Below are 20,540 nucleotides of genomic sequence, written 5' to 3'. Positions count from 1 at the left end.
CCATCCTCAGGGTTTCCCCTGGACATTTGGGCTGCCAAGAACATAGTTAGGTTTCAAGTCATTAGTCAACTGCTGGCCAATGAACACTTCTTCACTGGGGGGAAGTTAAAGGAATGAGATAAGTCCAGACTCAGCACTCTCTCCATGGTGCCACCTCCTGATCCTGAGCCCAGGGCTCTTTTCACCAAGCCAGAACAATTGGGTTTAAATAAAAGACCTGCTACTTAAGTTGCTTTGCTTCTCGGTGTCCCAGGAAACTCTCTCCAACTAAAAGCTGCAGAGTCAATACCAATCCACATTCATAGAGAGGGGAGGAGTTGGCCACACTAAGTGCAAGCCAACTTTTCCAGTAGACTAAATGATCTCTAATGACCTTTCCAGACCCTATGAGGATCAGCAGTTCTGAAGAGGAGTTCCACAGAATTATAGAGATGGTCTTTTGCAAAGAAATAGCCTGAGTGTTTAGGGGATATCAATTTCCCATTGAGTAAGCCCCAGACCCCTTCCCATGAAGACCATCTCCCTCTACCATAGACATGCTGAAAGAGATAGGGTTGGAAAATTCCACTGTAAGCACTATGTCTTCAACGGTCAGTCAATAAACCCCTATTAAGTTCCTATTGTATACCAGGCCCTTTGCTAAGTCATACCCAAAGTTCTGGGACAGAGAGGTCACCAGGCATTACAGTCCTGCCTCTTAGGGAACTAGGTGATCTACACATGAAATGTTCTGGGATTTCAACCCTGACCCAGGGGCTCTCTTTCTACTCTATACTGCTCTTTAGCCAGAGGCAGGAGGATATTATAATGGTAAGAGTACTGGTCTTAGAGTCACCTGACCTGGATTCAAGTTCCATCTTCAACATTTAATCCTTGTGATCTTAGACAAATCAATTAACTTTCTCTGAACCTCCAGTCTTCTTTTACAAAACTGGTGACACCACTTAGACTGCTGAACTTCTGAGAATGAGAGGTCTAAAGAGGAAAAGGCCCTTTTAGGTCAGCAAGTCCCACCCCTTTCTTTCACAGTAAAGAAACTGAGACCCAGAGAGGAGAAGTGAAATATGCCCTAGGTTAGTGATGGCAAACCTTTTAGAGGGGTGGGTGATGTGAGAAATGTCCGCAGGCATATGTGGAGATGGGGAGGGGAGTAGCCCAGCGCTTGTCCCTCTGGCTTTCTAGTGATAAACTCTGGAAAACTCTGTGCTGGGACAACAGCAAGCATGTCCACGGAGGGGGCTTGGAGTGCTTTCTCTGGCAAGCATGCCATAGGTTTACCACCATGGCCCTAGGTTACTCAGCTGGTGATGAAACATCTAGAGGAAAGTTCTTCATGAGATTTAGGGTGCTATAAATAAGCAACAAGGCAGTAAAGCAGGGTATTGCAATTTCTACATTTCTAAAAGAAAGAGGTTGGACTTGATGACCCAGAAGGTTTCTTTCCAATTTAAACCTCTATTAGGGATATCCATATCATGTGCAGAGGGTGTTTCCACACCTAGATCACCCTACAACAAAAAGGTGGCCCAGGAAAAGTCCCACATCCTTTCTGATCTTTAAAATAACATCTTCTTTATCATAACAAACTAGATAATTCCCAGGGGCCCTTCCAAAACTACAAATCATAACCTTCTGGAGCTTCGGTTTCCCCATCTGTAAAATGGGGGTAGTAATTAATATTTTTTACTGTCAGCTTTACAGGTTGGTCACTAGAACTGAGTGAAAGAATATCTGTGATTATTGTGCACAGGAATAGCAATGTAATAATGATGATCAATTATGAAAAACTTAGCCACTCTGATCAGTAAAATGATACAAGACAATTCCCAAGGATTAGTGATGAAAAAAGAAAGAACTGATGAATTCTGAGTGCAGATTGAAGTATGATTTTCTCATTAATTTTTTTTTGCAATATGGCTAATATGGAAATGTGTTTTGCCTGATTTCATATGTCTAATTGAGATTAGATTGCTTGCCTTCTCAGAGGGTAGGGGAGGAGGAAGGAGGGAGGGAGGGTGAGAATTTGGAACTCAAAATTAAAAAAGAATGTTAAAAATAAATTATAAATTTATTTTAAAAGACAGAATGTTTGTAAATCCTAAATCATCATAGAAATATCAGCTGTGTTATATTGTATAAACTATAGACACAACAAGAGAATGAATTTTTAAAAATAGAAAAGTGGGAATCCTGTGCAAAAGCAAGTCACATAATTCTGGAGTTGTGAAAATAGCACTGGATTTGAAGTTCTGAGTCTGTTATTTACTATAGGTGTGATTTTGGACAAGTCATTTTCTTAATCTAGGACTTTGTTTCCATTTTCAGTAATTGAGAGTGTTAGACAAGATAACCACCAAGTCAACTTTCATTTCTGACAACCCATGATGATATAATTATAAAAATATCTATCCTGGGCAGCCAGGTTGCCCAATGGATAGAGTGCTGGGCCTGGATTCAGAACAACTCACCTTCCTGAGTTCAAATCTAGTTTCACATACTTATAAGCTATATGACCCTAGGTGAGCCACTTCACACTGTTTCCCTCAGTTTCTCCATCTGTAAAATGAGGTAGAGAAGAAAATGACAAACCATTGGATCATGAAGAGTCAGACAAGACTGAACAGCAAACACCAACCCTTAGATCATTCAACAGAGAGCAAACACACTAAAAAATAGTAATATTCATGTTACTACAGAGGACATTAACCAAACCAAGCCCTTCCCATTCAGTTGCAAACCTTTTTCTCAAAATAAATTGGACAGATCTTTAATAACAAAAACCAAGTACTAATTAAGCACCTACTATCCTTCAGATATTGTTCTAGGTGTTGGGAGTCCTTAGACAAAAATGAAAACCAGTCTCTGCTTTCAAGAAGTTTACATTTTACTTTGAATGCTTGGGAGAGTCTTCTTCTTAGACTCAGTACACCTACACATAGAACTCATCTCCAATTGGCTTCACTTAGATTGAAATACATATCCACTTTTCAGTTACCTATTTTTGACTGAGTTTTTATGATTTCTTGCCTATACACTTGAACATAAGTTCATGTGGAAATGTTAAATTACATTCCAATTTTGCCATAAACCACAGAACCAGATTCATTTCCTAATTCACACTTACCTCTAAGCTAACAGTGCCAGACAAACAAGGGAAGCTACCCCACTTTTCTTCTATTCTCCCTACCCCCCACAACTAGAAGATCTCTCTTCCTCCCCCTTGCTCCCTGCTCTCCTTTCTTTGAACACTAAAATCAAAATCCACTTCCCACATGAAGGTTTTGATCTGGTGAGCATGGGTACAATGGAAAGAGACTTGGATTTGGGGTCAGAAGACTGTAGTTCCAGTCTCAGCTCTATGACTCCATGGCCTATAGCCTTAAGTATCTTACATTGAGACTCCAATGAATTTCCAAGAAAAATAAAGCAAATGTACCTCTTACTTGATAATAAGGCATTATTACACTTAAAACACTTCTCCTTCCATCTTTTGCTGGTATTTCTAATACGCAGTAAGAACAAAGAATAGACTAGAAAATGCCTCAGTACTCAATAGAGATTAAGTACTGTAGTTATACTACTTGAAGACAACTAGACTGCCTACATCAGTGATGGTAAACCTTTTAGAGACTGAATGCCCAAAGTGCAACCCTTACACTGCATGTGAACTGTCCTCTTATCACAGGCAGGGGAAGGAGGAAGTGTTCCCATTGGGCTGCTGGGCAGAGGGGCCTGTCATGTGAGAAATGTACTTAGGCTTGCATAGAGAGGGGGAGAGGAACAGCCCCCTCTGGCATGTTCCAGCATGCATGCTAGAGGTTCACCAAAACAGGCCTACATCTTACTATTTAGCTATCAGGATACAGGACAGAAAAAAAATTCTCTTTATCTGGAATGTTCAAGAAACGGAGAATTCTGGGTAACTGAACTATCTGGTCAATCACTGGTTTGAAAAGCAGAGAATCTTCAGGGTATCAAACCTGTGCTAGCTGTAATAAACTTGAAATTGACAAAATGTGCTACCCTACTTTTACTGTGGCTAGGTGGGGGAAAGGGAGAGAAGAAAAGATGTATAGGCACATAAACATAATGAATAATATCAGTAAAAAGTGGGAAAGGGATCTCACGCCACTTTCTTTAGGAAGGTTTTCCCTGAGCCTCCTTTCCCATTGAGAGTATTATAGAGCAGTGGTGTCAAACTCAAATGGAAAGATTCCTGCTGCCCACAAATTAACTCAGAAAACCATAAATTAACATTACCTATGTATGATTGTATTTTTATTTTGTTAAACATTTGCCAATCATATTTTAATCTGATTCAGTTTCACTTAGACACTCTGGAGTTTTGAGGCCCTATCAGAATACTCCTTTCACTCCTCTACTGCAGAGGCTAGAGTGCTGAACTTGGAGTCAGAAGATCTGGATTCAAATTTTGCCTCTGCCACTTACTATATATCTGATGTGCATTTTAAAATGGATCTGAACCTGGGAGACTATATCTTCCAGGACTCTCTACCCCAACTTCCTCAGACACCTCCTACTTCCTTTGTGGGAGATGTCTGAGAATGTATAAAAGAAGAGAGAAGTGTGGGTTTTGGCACCTTTTCTGGAGAAGAACCTTTTCCCCAGAGTGCCTTTTCCCGGGAAAAGAAGCTTTGGTCCCTGCATAGCTGCTGGAGATCAAATTTTCTCTAGCTTTCCCAAACCTTTCTTTTTCTAGCCCAAATAAACCTATCTAACTATCCCTAGAGTCTGGCTTGATTTAATTTAATTTCCTAGCTTAGTTATAGTATAGTTAAGAAAGCCTGGTCAATTTCCCTACTGGGGCTGGGGGGGACCCAGCTTCCTTTCCTTTCCCTACCTTTTTCCTCCAATCTTCCCTTCCACACTGATCACAGACAAGCAACTTAACCTCATTTTCTTTGTCTATAAAATGGGGACTGAAATATCTATAACACTTCACAGGGTTGTTGTGAGAATCAAATAAAGAGAATGTTTGTAAAGGGGTTCCCAGATCTCAAAGGGCCATATATATGCTAGCTATTATCAATTGCATTAACCATGTGACCTTGACCAAGTCATGTTTCCTCTGTAGGCCTTGGTTGATTTTGTCATGTGTAAAATGAAGGGGGTGGATGAGAGTATTTCCAAACAAGTGTCCTGGCCAGCCCATACATGGGTTTGAGATGCTCCTAAAATGGGTTCCCAGAGGCCATCTCATCTAACCTGAACTTGACCAGGAGAATTATCTAACAAGGGTCATTCAGTCCCTCTTGAAGTCTCCAGTGAAGGATAATATTCCTACCTCCCAAGAGAGCCCAGTCCATGTTGGGGGCTGGCTTTGGTTGTTAGGGATTTCTGTAAATGTCCATCTATTGGTCTTAGTTCTGTCCTCTGGTGCTAAGTAGAGCAAATCAAATCCTTTTTCGACATGCTAAAACATCAGATACTTGAAGACCTAAATAATCTCCTTTTGTTTTACTCTGCTCCAGATTATTCATCCCTGGTTCCTTTGGTTGAACCATATATGACATGGTCTCTAATCTTCTCCCTATTCTGACCACTCTCCTATAGACAGATATTTTCCAGCTGTACCAATGTCCTTTGTAAAATGTGGTAGCCCGAAGTGCACACAGTTCTCCAAATGTAGTTTGCCCATGTCAGAATGCAACAGGACTATCACATTCCTTCTCTTGGACAGTGTGGCAAAGTGGATAAAGGGGTCCATCTTAGAGACAGGGAGATCTAGGTTAAAGACCTGCCTCTTACACAAACTGTGTGACTGTGGTCAAGCCACTTTATACCTTCACAGATTTACAACTAGAAGAAGATAAGGAAAGGAATAAGCATTTGTTTAACACTCACTGTGTGCCAGGTACTCTATAACCATTGTCTCATTTGATCCTTACAACAACCTCGGAAAGAAGGTGCCATTATAATCCCCATTTTATAGTTGGAGAAACTGAGGCAGACAGAGATCAAGTGACTTGCCTGGGGTCACACAGCTGATATGTGTCTGAGGCAGAATTTGAATTTGGGTCTTCTTGACTCCAGGGCCAGTACTCAATCTACTATGAATGACATCTAGACTTCAGAGGTCATCTAGTACTACCTTCTCACTTCAAAGATGAAGCAACTAAGGCCCAGGACTTTCCCAAGGTCACATAAGTAATGTCAATGGCAGAATTTGACTCCAATGCTCTGACCAGATCTAATGCTCTTTCCTCTGTGCCATAGTGATTTAATTAATTCTCTAAAGTCTAAGTTACAAATGATCTACATCAGTAAAGGGAATTTCTGTACCAGGAGTACCTTATGTCTGTGAAATCAATGTTCTAGACACACACTCAGAAAGCTTTTCTTAATACAGCCTAGAATGAAGTTCAGATAACAAGAAAGATGAACTAGAGATCCTGAAATTAAAAAAGGTAGGATTGAACCTATGACTAGAATGCGGTGCTAAAAGGCTATGTCTTATTCAAATGGAAATAGAAAGGTTAAGCAGAGAGAATGGGTGGGGATGGGCAACATCAGATATCCTGTGAAGAAATCCTGGCAACAGAGGGGCAAGCATGGCAGAGAGTCCTGGAGTCAAGGGCAATGGAGGCAAGAAACAAAATTGCCCTTGCCATCAGAGTACAGTATTGACAGCCTAGATAGAAAGAGTTTGGGGAATAGACCAGAAGCCCGACACAGAAACATTATATAATAGTGATGAGGACTTAAATGGTTCTGATATCAGATGGAACAACTAGTAATATCTTGACTTTCCTTAATAATAATTTCCTCCATCAAAAGTTAAGAAATCCAGTTGGGAGAATTGTGGTCTGGAAAGAATTGTTCTTCCTTATTCTCAGTCTTCATGCTTCTCAAAACTCTCAGGAGCTCTGACTATCTCCCTCCTCCTGTGTACTCTCTTCTCACTGGGTTTTTGTGACACTTCTCTCCCCAGGTTCTCCAATACCAATGATGAGTCAAGATGGCCACATAGAAGGAGAAGAAGTTCAGACCTCTGAATACCCTTCCTTACCGATCACAAACTGAATGCTCAAAGGGGAGTGAAAATCAGACCTAACAACAAGACAGAGCCAAGGAATCCTCCTGCTGGACTCAACTCAAAAGGTACGCCCCCACAAAAGCCGGAATCCAAGAATACTCTGGTTTAAGGGAAAGGCTGAAGGAAGGTCCCAGGACCCATCCCCCCCCCAACCTAGAGCGCTGGGTCTCCAGCGGCAGTGGGAACCTCTGGGCAGGCAAAGGTGCTGGTCTGGAGGGTGTACCTTGTAGGCAGGGCTGTGCTAAGTTCAGTGTCGAGCACAGACAGCAGGGAAGGAGCTGGAGAGGGAGCTGGCAGCCTGGTCAGAGCCGTGGAGATCTTCCAGACTGCTCCAGCCTTCCAGGAGGTTTTTGGCCTCAGAGGACACCTAGCCCAACCCAGCTGAACTTAATCACATCAAAAGTCTTCAGAACCCAGGGAAGCCTAGGCTGCAACACCCCTCCCTCACTGACTGCTGGACTTTAATCCAATCAAAAGCCTCCAGAGGACAGGGAAAGGCAAAGTCCAATACTCTGCTCCCAGAGACTGCACTGAGATATCTGACAAAGCTCCAAGAGGGGAGACTGACAGAAAGCCTCCAAACCAAAAAAATGAGAGGAGAAAGAGCACAGTCAAATACGGGGAGCAAAGAAGGGGTAAATATGAGCAAACAACAGAAAAAGAAGAAAGAAATTACAATTGACACCTTCTGCACAGGCAAGGAACTAAGAACAAACAACACACAGGAGGAGGCAAGTAATAAAACAGAAATCCCAGCAAATTGGACACAGGCTTTGGAAGAACTCAAAATGCAATTCAAAACACAATTAAGAGAGGCTGAAGACAACTGGGACAAGAATTTAAAAACTAAGATAAGTTGTCTGGAAACGGAAAATAGTGTCTTGAAAGCCAAAATCAACCAGCTGGAAAATGAGGCAAAGGAGATAAAAGATGAGGCAAAGAAGATGAAAGATAAGGCAAAGGAGATGAGAGATGAGGTAAAGAGAATGAAAGATGGCCTCCAAAGAAAATCAGACCAGAAGGAGGATGACCAAAATGCCAGGGATGAAATCCAGTCTTTAAGAACCAGAATACAACAACTAGAATCAAGTGACCTTACAAGGCAGCAGGACATTATAAAACAAAACCAAAAGAATGAAAAAATTGAGGAAAATATGAAGCATCTCATTCCAATGCCAATGATGTTATCCTGACCACTTGCTAGTCTCCTTTACCACATCCATACCTCATATCTTAACCATGGGATTTCACTGAGAAATAAGTTTAGGACCTGAATACAACTGTAGAAAAGGTAGATGTGATCATTATCTTTGGTGATTACTGAATGTAATTGGAAGGGAACACATACATTGTTCAGCTGTGTATAACATTTTTACAAAAAACTAACCATATCCTAGGGCATAAAAAACAAATGCAGAAGAAAGAATATAAAATATGTCTTAACTGACCATAATGCAATAAAAATTTAATCAATAAATGGCCTCTGAAGAAAGGATTTAAATGTAAGCGGAGACTAAATGATCCTAAATAATCAATGAGCCAAAGAACAAATAAAAGAAACAATAGATAATTTCATTACAGAAAATTACAACAAGAAACTGTCATACCAAAATTCTGGAGCTGCAACCAAAATAGCCCTTTTGGGAAACTTTAATCTCAAATCTCAAATGAAAACATAGAGAAGATAGAATTCATCAGTTCTTATCTCACTTCTGTTTTCTCTGATAGGAAGAATGATCTTTGGACCAGAAAAGACAGAACGGAAGTGGCTAACAGGGAACTAACATACAATATGGATAAGATGGTAGTAAAAGTGTTCCTTGCTGCGACAGTTGTACTTAGATCACATAGTTCCTACCAATTACATCCTTGGCTATAGAAAAATCTGTCAGATGTGATTAGTAACCTACAATCAGTGATATCTGAAAGATAGTAGGGTATGAGAGAGAGGTGAGTTTTTTTTCCTGATTTCCAAAAAAGGAAAGAGAACAGAGTCTGAAAACCATCACATTTCTAGGACATTTTTATTAAAGTTATGGATAAACTGGATAGTATCCAGAGGATAGCAGTCAGGATGCTGAAGAGCCTAGAATTTATGCCACGTGAGGATAAATTTAAGGAAGTGGAGCTGTTTAAGCTGGAGTAGATAAAATTTATGGATGATATTAGAGGTGACTTCAATGGAAAGGGAATAGAGGAAAGGGAATAAGCATTTATTTAGTGTCTGCTATGTGCCAGGCACTGTGCTAAGTGCTTTTACAAATAGTATCTCATTTGATCCACACAACAACCCTGAGAAGTAGGTGTTGTTATCCTCATTTTACAGTTGAGAAAACTGAGGCAAATTGAGGTGAAGTGACTTGCCTGGGGTCTTACAGTTATAGTAAGCATCTGAGGCTGGATTTGCGCTCAGGTTTTCCTGACTTCAGCACCAGTGATCTATCCACTGTGACACTAGCTGGCAGGGTAGTGTGGCACAGTTTGAAAGGGTCAGGGATTTGGAGTTAGAGGGACTGAGTTTGAACCATGGCTCTGCCAGTTACTACCCATATGACTTGAGCAAGATACTTGACCTTCCTAGGCCTTGGTTTCCACCTCTGTAAAAAGGGGGTGTGAAATCAATTATTTCTAAGGTCCCTTCCAACTCTCTGTGATCATATTTTCCTCAGTATGTATCTGAAGCACTATCATATGGAAGAGAAATAAGAACTGTTCAATTTGGTCTCCCCAGAAGGTAGAACTAGGTAGAAGTTGCAAAAAGGCCGATGTAGGCTGGTCATCAGGAAGAGCTATAGAAGGCTGAGAGCTATCTATCCTGACAGGGAAAGGGCTGTCTTGGGAGGTACAGGATTCCTGCTCTTTAGAAATCTTTAAGCAAAGGCTAAATGACCACTTGTCAAGTATGCCCCATGGAGCATTCTCTTTTCAGAGATGGATAGGATGAGCTGACCTTTTGAGATCCCTTCCATTTCTAAAATACCAGGAGTTTGTGATGCTGAGTTTTTTGAGTCCCCATGCTGTTCCCCTTATCCACATTAAGATTGCAGTCCACCAAAATCCCAACCCATCTTCAAAATAACTTTCCAGTCAATTAGTAACACTTCAGGTAGGAGGGACATAGGGCCTTGTTTCAGAATCAACTGCTCCAAGCAGATCAGCATGCTAAGAAGGAAATTAGCCTTATTGACCCAAGTTTCTCTCATCTCTGAGACAACTCAGAGGCAGGAATTTCCCTCTGCAGACTTTCTCCTTTAAATGCAAATATGCATGTTAGGAAATTGAAGCTGGGTGTTTGTATACACATATAAGTAGGCAACAATTACAATCTAGAGATATTTTAAATTTAATCTTTTTTATTTATTAGAATTGTTACCAAGCAATGCACATTCAGAAAAAAAGAAAAAGAAAAACCTAATCAGTGTGCATTATGCAACAATCAGACAAAATACCCCTAATCCTCTGTCATTCTTTTCCAGTGGCCCCTGGGTACTCATTAAAGGTTAATTTATTTAAATCTCTCTAACACTCATTTCAATCCATTTTAATAAACTAATGAATCTTTGGAACTTTGCCTAATCAGCTTACACTTTTCTTTTTAATGAAGTCTAACAAAATAGGTTTTGCAAGCCCATTCTTAACAGGTGTCTTCCTTTTTGGAGCTAGGCAGTTTGGAGTTGCAGACAACTCAACTAGAGAGCAACTTCCATTTCATTCCAAAGCTGCAGAAGCTAGCCCAAATGCTCTTAGCTGTAGTTCCCCTCCCTGGGATTGGTGTCCAATAGAATAATAATCTCCTCCAATTAGAAACAGCCATTTTACAGTTTAATAGGAGTGACAATTCTATTACATCTTCTAAAAACTCCTGGAGCTGCCAAAGGCTCTTTGGGCCTATCAGTGAATATGTTTCCACTCTGGCTAACACTTAGCACAATACCTGGCACCCAGGTGAACTGATCCAATCATTCTGGAAAGTAATTTGGAATTATGCCCAAAGGGTTATAAAAGAATGCATACTCTGTGATTCAATGATACCACTACTCGGTCTATAACCCAAAGAGATAAAAAAATAGGAAAGGACCTATTTGTACAAAACTATTTAGGGCTGTACTTTTTGTGGTGGCAAAGAATTGGAAAGAATTGGAATGTCCCTCAGTTGGGGAATAGCTGAAGAAGCTGTGGTATATGATGGTGATGGAATACTATTGTGCTATAAGTAATGATGAATAAGATGATTTTAGAAAGAACCTGAAAGACCTACATGAACTGATGCAGAATGAAGGAAGCAGTATCAGGAAAACATTGTACACAGTCATAGCAATACTGTGGAACAATCAAATGTGACAGACTTAGTTACAATACAATGATCCAGAACAATTCTGAGGGACTTATGAAAAAGAATGCTATTCATCTCCAAAGAAAGAAAGAACTCTTGGAGTAAGAATGCAGATGGAAGCATATGATTTATCACCTGTTTATTTGGATATATGTTTCAGGGTTTTGGTTTTATGAGATTATTCACTTACAAAAATGAACAATATGGAAATAGGTTTTATGTGATAATACATATATAACCCAGATTGAATTGCTTGCTAGATCTGGGGGAAGGGAAGCAGGGAAGAAGACAATTTGGATTATATAATTTAAGAAAACTCATGTGGAAATTTATTAAAATTTTAAAAATTAAAAAACAATACCTGGCACACAGTAGGCATTTATTAATTGTTTATCAATTGTCCAATTGCATTATGGTACACACTGGGAAGATGAATAAGAGCTAAAATAGAGTGGTACAAATGAAACTGAATTCTGACCTCTTAGACACATCTACCTAAACATACAAACTCAAAATCAACTTTAATTTCAGGCCTGGAAATCCAAATCCAAGGCCCTCTATCTAGAAACCAACATAGTAGAAAGAGAATGGCATTTGGGGTCAAGAGAATGAATGGCATTTAAGGTCTGGCTCCAATAATTTTGAACTATATGCAAGCATTATATCTCTCTGGGTCTTCATCTCTTCTTCTGAAAGATGGGAATAAAATGTGCCCCAGTGGCCAGGAAGGATATTTTCTGATAAAGTTGCAAGTGGTAAACAAAAAGGAGTTATTTTTAAAATTTCTACTAGGCATAGCTCCATGAGGACAGAGACATGTCATATATCAATATGGGATATTATCACCAACTAATTTCATCATTCCTATTTCTAAACTCCTAAGCAGAGCACTTTGCCCACACCAAGACAGGCAACAGATATCAGTTGACTTGAAATTCAATAAAGTTTAACTGGATAAGATTCATATGGCTCCAACAACAAGAGTCTTTGAAGACAAAACTTACACCTCCTACAACTATAAACTCTCCTGGATAAATTGGCACTAATACATTCTTTCATCCCAAATCTTGTTTCTATCTCTTATAAAACTAATTGGAAAGCATATGCACAGTGCAGGCAAGAACTAGAGAGGATGAGAAAGGTCCAAAAGAAAATAGTGGGCTCAAGTAGGATGCACACACAGCCTCAACTCCATTGAAGTATATTCCACAAGAAGCTATTCAAGGCCCAATGAATCCAAGGTCCCAATGAGAACATTAACAGGATCCTTCTCTACCTGAAGCATCTCAGAGGCTATGGGGTGTGAAGGAAGTACACTAGACTAGCCTGGAAGTGAGAAAACCTTGCCTTGAGTATAAGCTCAAATCCTATCCATTATGAACTAGGACAAAGGGCTTTACCTCTTTAACTTCAATTTCTATCTCTGTAAAATGGGAATAATAATTGAGGCAGAATGGTAGAATGGAAAGAACTCTGACTCTAGAGTCAGAGGATTTGGGTTCAAAACTTACCTCTGATGCTTTTGACCCATGGGACTGTGGGTAGGCCAGGCCACTTGGCATCCCTGAGCTTCAGTTTCTTCTATAAAATAAGGAAGTTAGATGAGATGCTTTCTGAGGTTCTTTCCTGCTCTAGACCTTGTTAAGTTGATTAGACTCTCCTTAGTCACAAATCCTGAAATACTAAATGTAATGGTTGTTGTGAAATAGATTGGAAACTGTATAGTGCCATAGAAGTACCATGCTGTGCTCAGCTTGGAGTCAGGAAGCCCCCAGATCAAGACCTTCCTCTACCATATTCTGGCTATGTGACTATGGGAACCCCATCAAATCTTTTGGTGCCCTGGGACAATTCTCTAAAACAATTTGCACATGAGAATTTGTGGAGAGGTCTGGCACAGGGGTGTACTGGAAAATGCTTAATAATTGACTGTAAGGCCTTGGAGCCAATACACAATATTGACTCTAAGACGAAAACTAAGGTTTAAAAATAATAACAACAATAATAATTGACTGTGTGGAGGTGGGGGAGGATAAATAGGGGATGTACCCTTGACCTGTGTTTAAATTTAATCTGAATTATAAGCATTTTCTGCATTCATTTCTTAAGTCCAGACAAGCAACAGAACAAGCCCTGGATTTGTAGCATTTGTATATTTCTGAGGTGCAAATGCTCACCCTGAAAATTTAACATTCAACCCCCTTTGAGCATGTCCCTGAATCATACTCCAGGCATTCCCACAGATGAACTTATAGGTCCAAATTTCCCCTTCTCCTCCTCCCCCCCCCCAAATCCTACAGAAACATATCATTACCACCATCATCATTGTTGTTGTTAAGATGACGATACTGAGTTGCTGGAACTGAGGCCACCCCACTTAGCCCAAGCTGGCTTGGCTAGCCATTTCTCTGAGGCTCTGCTCCCTCTGCGGCGTTTATGTAGAACAGCCTCAACATCATGGGATGACATACTCACAAATGGAAGAAATTGTAGCAATCCAGTCCAACTCCTCCATTTGATCAAGAAGAACACGGAGACCAAGAAAGGATAAGTGACTTGCTCAGGGTGACACAAGCAATTAAAGTCTGGGATGTGGATCCAGATTCCTGACTTCAAATCCAGTACCTTCTCCCCTGACTAAACCACCTATCCTTTGCAGATAGATATTTAATAAAGGCTTTTCTGAAACTGGATTTCTTTTTCCTGCTCCCTTCCCTAGATACACATGGGAGGCTGGGAGAGAGACAGCGGAGAGGCTGCTTATCAAGTCTGACCTTTGGATAATGACTTCAGCTTTCCCCATCTGAGCCTACTGCTGTTTTGCCTTGTGGCCAACAAAATGAACTGGTTCGAAATGACAAGATGTCTTCAGTTCCTCCCCAGCTAGCAACCAGAACAGCTGCATTTTAAAAAATGGCTTCTTCTGAATAACAGGGTCCATACAAATGCTACAGAAGGGGTGAAAGTAGGGTGGAGCAAGAGAAGGTTTTTTTTTCCCAGGGACCCAAATGAAGAGGGTGCTAACAGTATTTATAGTCCTTCAGCAGAACAGAAACAGCAGGGCTCAGTGGCCCATCAAAACGAATAATTAAACTCTTGAGCCACTCCCCTGACCTGTACCTTTGATCGCAGTGGCCACACGCTAGGTCTCAATGTCAACAACTCCCAAATCAGGGCATGCTTTCTGTTGCTGGCATTGGGCTCCATTTATGGTACTTGACTCAGATTCCTAGTCTTCAATTTATTAAGCATCTACTATGTGCCAGGCATATAAAGCACTGCACAAACTGGCAGTTGTTATTGAGTAACTTTAGACAGGTCACTTCCCTGTTCTGTGTACAGTGAGAGGGTCAGACAAGATCATCATAAAGTTCCCTACAGCACTAGAAGTTTGGGGTTCCTGATTCAAGCAGATAAGCACATCCTTAATAACAATGGAGGTCCATGACAAAGAATTAGGCTGGCTCTTTTCATTTGTAGTACTGCCTAATGATTTAATCACAATCCTTCCAAATTGAACACCAATTAAGATCAAAATCTAAACAAGTCTGGATGGATATCAGCAACAGGCTACAGGAAGAACACACTCTTAAGTGATTAAATGGCAGCTGAGTTCTGCTATAATGGAACCAGTTTTGCCCTGAATCAGATTTTACCCCAAAATGATGAAGGAATTCAACTGATAATCAGACTTGGCAAAGTCATTCTGGGATGGAAAGAAGAAAGGATGCAGCAGAATGGGCAGGTGACTCAGTATTCGGGCAACATAGATAACTTGCACAGGAACTGGAAAAAGTACAGTGAATGAGTTAAGTCAAGAATTGGTAGAAGGCTGCAGGGGAAGGAGATAACATCGAATCCCATCTCTTTAACACTATGGCAGGAAAGGCTGTGGTCTCTGAAGCTTTCCAATTTCAAGTGGGCCAAATGGCAAATAGGAAGGTACATGATGGATGTGAGCAGGCAGTAGTAGCCTGTTGCTACCAATGATGACATGAACAGAAGAAGTGATAAGAGATCTCACTGAGGGCGCCCCTTTATAGGGAGAGGAGGTGGGCCAATTACCTGGCAAAAATGATAATTGAGTAATGGGCTGCCAAAATACTATAATGGTCCCTACCTTTTAGACTAAAAGAGGTAGGCCTCCATTCCTTCAGGGGGAACTTTCATGAAAGACTTAAGGAAAGAACTAGATAAGACTCATACAGGATGAGAAAGTATTGAGAGGGCTGCCCATGAAAAAAAGCAGCCATCCACCCCTATGGAACCCTGTGCTGAGCGCTGAAAGAGACAGAAAGATGACATGGATACATTCAGTTCTGTGCTCTTTTTGAGTTTAACTCATAGGATGATATGCCTAGAATTGGGAGGGACTACAGAAGCCATCTAGTCAAACTCCCTCATTTTACAGAGGAGGAAACTGATGCCCAGGGAGAAGGGACTTGCCCAGGGTCACATAGATGAGAAGTAGCAGAGTAAGGACTTAAATTTGAGTCCTTTGATTCCAAAGTCAGGGTTCTTCTTGTGTGCCACCCTGTTGTTTCACATGCTTTCTTCTGGGGCTTGTGCACTATGGGGAATTCAATTGGGAGTACATTATGGATTTATAGAATGTGACAGAATAAAAGTTTATCAATAAAAAGTTTTGAGACGTATAAAAGAATTTCAGTTTAACTAAACTTTTTGGACACTTTCAAATTCTGAATCCAAATGATGCAACAATGTAAAAATAATTCACAATGGCACCTTCATATTTTTATTCCTCTTTGAAATCACTGGCCTTGATGGCCTCTGACATCCCTTCTTACTCTAGATCTATGAACCTACAAGTGTCGTTGGGTAGTCATTTCATCTCTCCAGGTCTTAGTTTTCTCATCTGTAAAATAAGACTGGATCCAGGATTCATCTCCCTCTAGCTCACAGTTTCTAATCCTGACATATCTGAAACCTTAACTTAGCCCCGGGTCCATCCATTTGTTAGAAGAGCACAAGTACATGTGCCCTTAAATCAGTAGCAGTGCAGTCCACTGTTTGTAGTCTAAGTAATATGGCCATTTAAAGGGATTCCTTTAGCTGGAATAATTCAGCATATTGGCATCTCAAGAAAAATTCTTGCTCCCTACCTACAGAAAGACCTCACATCTATGGTAATGGTGGCTCCCATCTTTTTCGCTCTTTATGTACTAACACAAAGTACTTTCCTAACAAGAACCCTCTAAGCTCAGTGGTACATGTATTATGATTCTGATTTTAGTAGTATTTGTAGGACTGATAAATAATAACTGATAACTAGAACAGATTTTTCAATAGTACATCAAAATTTGCAAAACAGCTATATGCATATATTGTTTGAACCCCCAACCGATCTGTGTGTTAGGTATGAGGTAAGACTATTCCCATGAGAAACTGAGGCTCAGATCAAGTGATGTGACTGTAATGACAAAGTTATTAAGTGTAATAAAACTCAGTATTTTCTCCTCACTGTCTCATGTCATAGAAGAGAAAATAGAGGCCTGGGAATAGGGCATAATAAGATCAGGGTCACATATCTCTTCAACAACAGAGCTAAAAATATAACAACTGACCCAAGTTGGAACATTTGAAAACGAGTAATGTCAAGGGTAATAATGAACATTATTCATTCAATTCAATTTGGTAAAAGTTCATTAAACTGAGAGAGATCCTGGGAAGTAGACTTGTCTTGGAATCAGGAGAGACTCAAACCCCACTTGTGGTGCTAATTAGTGTGATCATGGGGCAGCTAGGTGGTACAGTGGATAGACATCTGAATTTAAAATCAAGAATATACCTTCATGAGTTCAAATCTAAGGTCAAACATTTACTAGTTATGTGTGACCCTGAGCAAGTCACTTCACCCTGTTGACCTCAGTTTTCTAACCTGTAAAATGAGCTGTAGAAGGAAATGGCAAACCACTCCAGTATCTTTGCCAAGAAAACCCCAAATGGAGTCCCAAAGAGTTGGACAAGAGTGAAAGGGTGACTATGGGAAAATCACTCAACATCTGTCTCTGAGACTTATTTCCCTTATTTGTGAAACGAGGATAAAGATATCTGTAATATCTACTTAGATTAAAATGAGATAATGTATGGTTAACAATTTCAAAGCTTTAAAATGCTGTTTGAGTTGAATTATTAGTGATAATCATAGTTATTGTAAGGTCTTCTTAGATTTTAGGTCCTGTGCTTGGAGTTGGGGATGTGACAATGGAAAGTTGCAGTCTTTGCCTTCAAGGGGCTTACAATCTGCTGAGAGGGATATAAGCATCTAAATACTGTAAGGACAGCATAAGTTAGAGTTGAGTGAGGTAAAGATTCAGGAAAAGAGCTCTGAGGAAAGATTTCAAGCCCTGTCCCCAGGCACCCCTCAAAAAACCAACACTTTTACAGCAGGTATATTACCAGTAGAGACAGGGAATAGATCTGTGCTTTTGCTGGTACAGAGAACCCCCAGAGAAGGAACAGTCTCTACCAATGCAAGTTAATACTTCTCTGCAGTCTAGAGAATTTAAGAGGTTCCTTGGAGCACGGAGAGATAAAATGACTTGCCCAAGGACACACAATGTGGTGACTTTGGAGCCAGCTCTCTACTCACCATCCTGTTCTCTCACTTACCTAGTACCAATACCACTTACAATTTTGAAAGCTTCAAATGACCCAGTGGTTCTTTCGATTGCTTATTATTTGATTCTGCAAAATAAATTGGTCTAAAACCCAATTAAAATGTTTTAATAAACATGATTACATTTCTCCATTTCCCTAATCCTTTCCTTTCTGCAGATTACCTGGGTTTTTATTGACTGACTTCTCAAAGCTTCTGATGTGTTTCCTCACTCCAAACAACAAACCATTATATAAATACACACACATATATAATTTAAATTGATGCATATATACATATACACAAACATATGCACACATTTTATAACAGTGGATCATCACCCTTGCAGGTGACCAAAGACACAAAATTAAATAACCAGATGGGATATAAGCCTGTTTGTTTGCCCAGAGCAGGAAAGTCTTGCCATTCAAACCAGTGGCACAGAGCACAACAGAGCTAAGGAATGAAATGACAAGTGTCATGACTTGAGGCCCCAAATAATGACTTTGGAAGTAAGGATGCCAACTAAATAGAATTGAGCCCAATCAGCAAAATGGAAGGAACCAGGAACAGGACCCTCAGCTAACTAGGGAAAAGATTAATGAGGGGTGAAAACATTAATGAATAATGGACTTCTTAGAGTCAAACCATAATAGTGATGAGAAAAATGTTATTAGTATCATTGTTAATAATCCATAATAATTAAAATGATATTGGGGCACATGGTGGTATAGTGGATAGGGCATGGGCCAAGTCAGAAAGACCTGAGTTCAAATTCAGCCTCAGACACTTACAAGCTGAATGACCCTGGAAAATCATTTAATCTCTGGCTAAGTTTCCTCCTCTGTAACTGTAATTATAGTATTTACCTTCCAAGGTTACTGTGAAGATCAAATGAGATAATGATTGTAAAGCACTTGGCTCTGTGCCTGGCACATATTAAGTGCCACAAAAATGTTAGCTATTATCATTATTATTATTGAGAGATGGCATAGTACAGCAGATAGAGAAGTGGCTTTGTAAGCCAGGAAGACCTGAGTTCAGATACAGCCCCTGACACCTACCAGCTCTGTGACCCTGTGTGAGCTGTGGATCACTTAGCCTCCTAGTACCTTAGGTAAGTCTCTTAGGACTCTAAGTTACAAGGAAGGGGCTGACCTACACTGGCCAGGAAAGGGAGTTTCCTCACCAGAAGTTCCTACACCAATGAAATCCAAAGTCTAGTCCCTATCTTACTAATAAATAATACTGCTCTATCTTGGACCCATCTCTCTCCCCACACTATCCCTTGATTATACCATCAGTTCCTATGGGCTTATATCTTCGTAGATGACTTAAATTTTTATATCCAGCCCTCCTGAACTCCTATATTACCAATTGCCTACTGGAAGTCTAATTAGATGACCAATAGAAATCTTAAATTCAGTACATCCAAAACAGAACTCATAATATTCCCATTTAAACCTCTCACTTCTTTATTTGCATTGATGAAACCACCACAATTCCAGTCTCTTGGTGTGGCAATCTCAGAATCATCCTTGTCTCTTTCTTCTCCTTCATCCCCTCTCCCTGCCCAACCCAATGGTTGCCAATATATAATTATCCAGTTGCCAATTCTTGTCAGTTCTACCCTTATGACATCTCTCTTAGCTATCCTTTTCTCTGCAATCACATAGCCTCTACCCTAGCTCAGGTCCTCATCACTTCTCTCCTGGACTATTGCAGTAACCTAAGTGCTCTCTCTCTCTTCTAATCTCTCCCCTCTCCAATACATCCTCCATATAGCTGCCAGACTGATATTCCTGAAGCACAAGTCTGACCAAGTCACTCGAAGGACCAAATCCAATGGCCTTTTCTCAGTTCTTATTCTTGAGCTGTGACCTCTGACACTGCTGACCATTCTCTCCTCCTCGATACTCTAGTCTCTAGGTTTAAGGACTGTCTGTCTGACTGCTCCTTCTCTGTCTCCTCTGCTGAGTCCTCTTCCCTCTAATTATAGGTATCCCTTAGGGCTCTGTCCTGGGCTGCCTTCTCTTCTATACTTCTTCATCTGATGATCTCATCAGCACCTACGGATTTAATTAACATCTCTATGCTGATAACTCTCAACTTTACCTGGCCTACCCCAATCTCTGCTAATGCAAAACTCATATCTCCAACTGCCTTTCACACATCTTAAACTGGATATCTAGTAGACATTTTAAATTAAATTATGTTCAAAACAGAACTTATGATCTTTCTGCCTAAATCCTCTCCTTTCTCGAACCTCCCCCATTACTATTTGTAGAGGGCAACACCATCCTGGTGACCCCCTCAAGCTCTCAACCTGAAGGTCATCCTGGATTCTCACTCCCACATGTTCAATCTGTTGCCAAGGCCTATTGATTTCGTCTTGGCAACATCTCCCTAATAATATATCTCCTTCTCTCCTCTGACATTGCCACCATTCTAGTATAAGCCTTCATCACTTCACACCCAGGACTACTGCAATAGTCTTCCTCAAGGCTCTCCCTATTCCAATCCATCCTCCA

General features: G+C 40.4%; 1 protein-coding gene across 13 annotated transcripts in view; it reads right to left on the bottom strand.

The window, feature by feature from the left end:
• ENOX2 (ecto-NOX disulfide-thiol exchanger 2) overlaps nt 1-20,540 on the bottom strand; it is a 391,463-nt gene that overhangs the window by 213,762 nt on the left and 157,161 nt on the right. The window contains exons 1-2 of one of the 13 annotated variants that reach the window (XM_056809178.1): nt 13,862-14,578; nt 12,902-12,971 (exon numbers count right to left, since the gene is read on the bottom strand). The exons of 10 other annotated variants lie outside the window; for them this stretch is intronic. The gene's annotated coding sequence lies outside the window, so the exon portion shown is untranslated. Of the gene's footprint in view, nt 1-12,901; nt 12,972-13,861; nt 14,579-20,540 lie in introns of those variants that run through there. 2 more of the 13 variants (XM_056809185.1, XM_016426673.2) reach the window with 2 other exon arrangements.

This window comes from Monodelphis domestica, chromosome X (genome assembly GCF_027887165.1).
Source record: "Monodelphis domestica isolate mMonDom1 chromosome X, mMonDom1.pri, whole genome shotgun sequence".
Taxonomy (NCBI): Eukaryota; Metazoa; Chordata; class Mammalia; order Didelphimorphia; family Didelphidae; genus Monodelphis; species Monodelphis domestica.
This window is presented reverse-complemented; position numbering and strand designations above follow the sequence as displayed.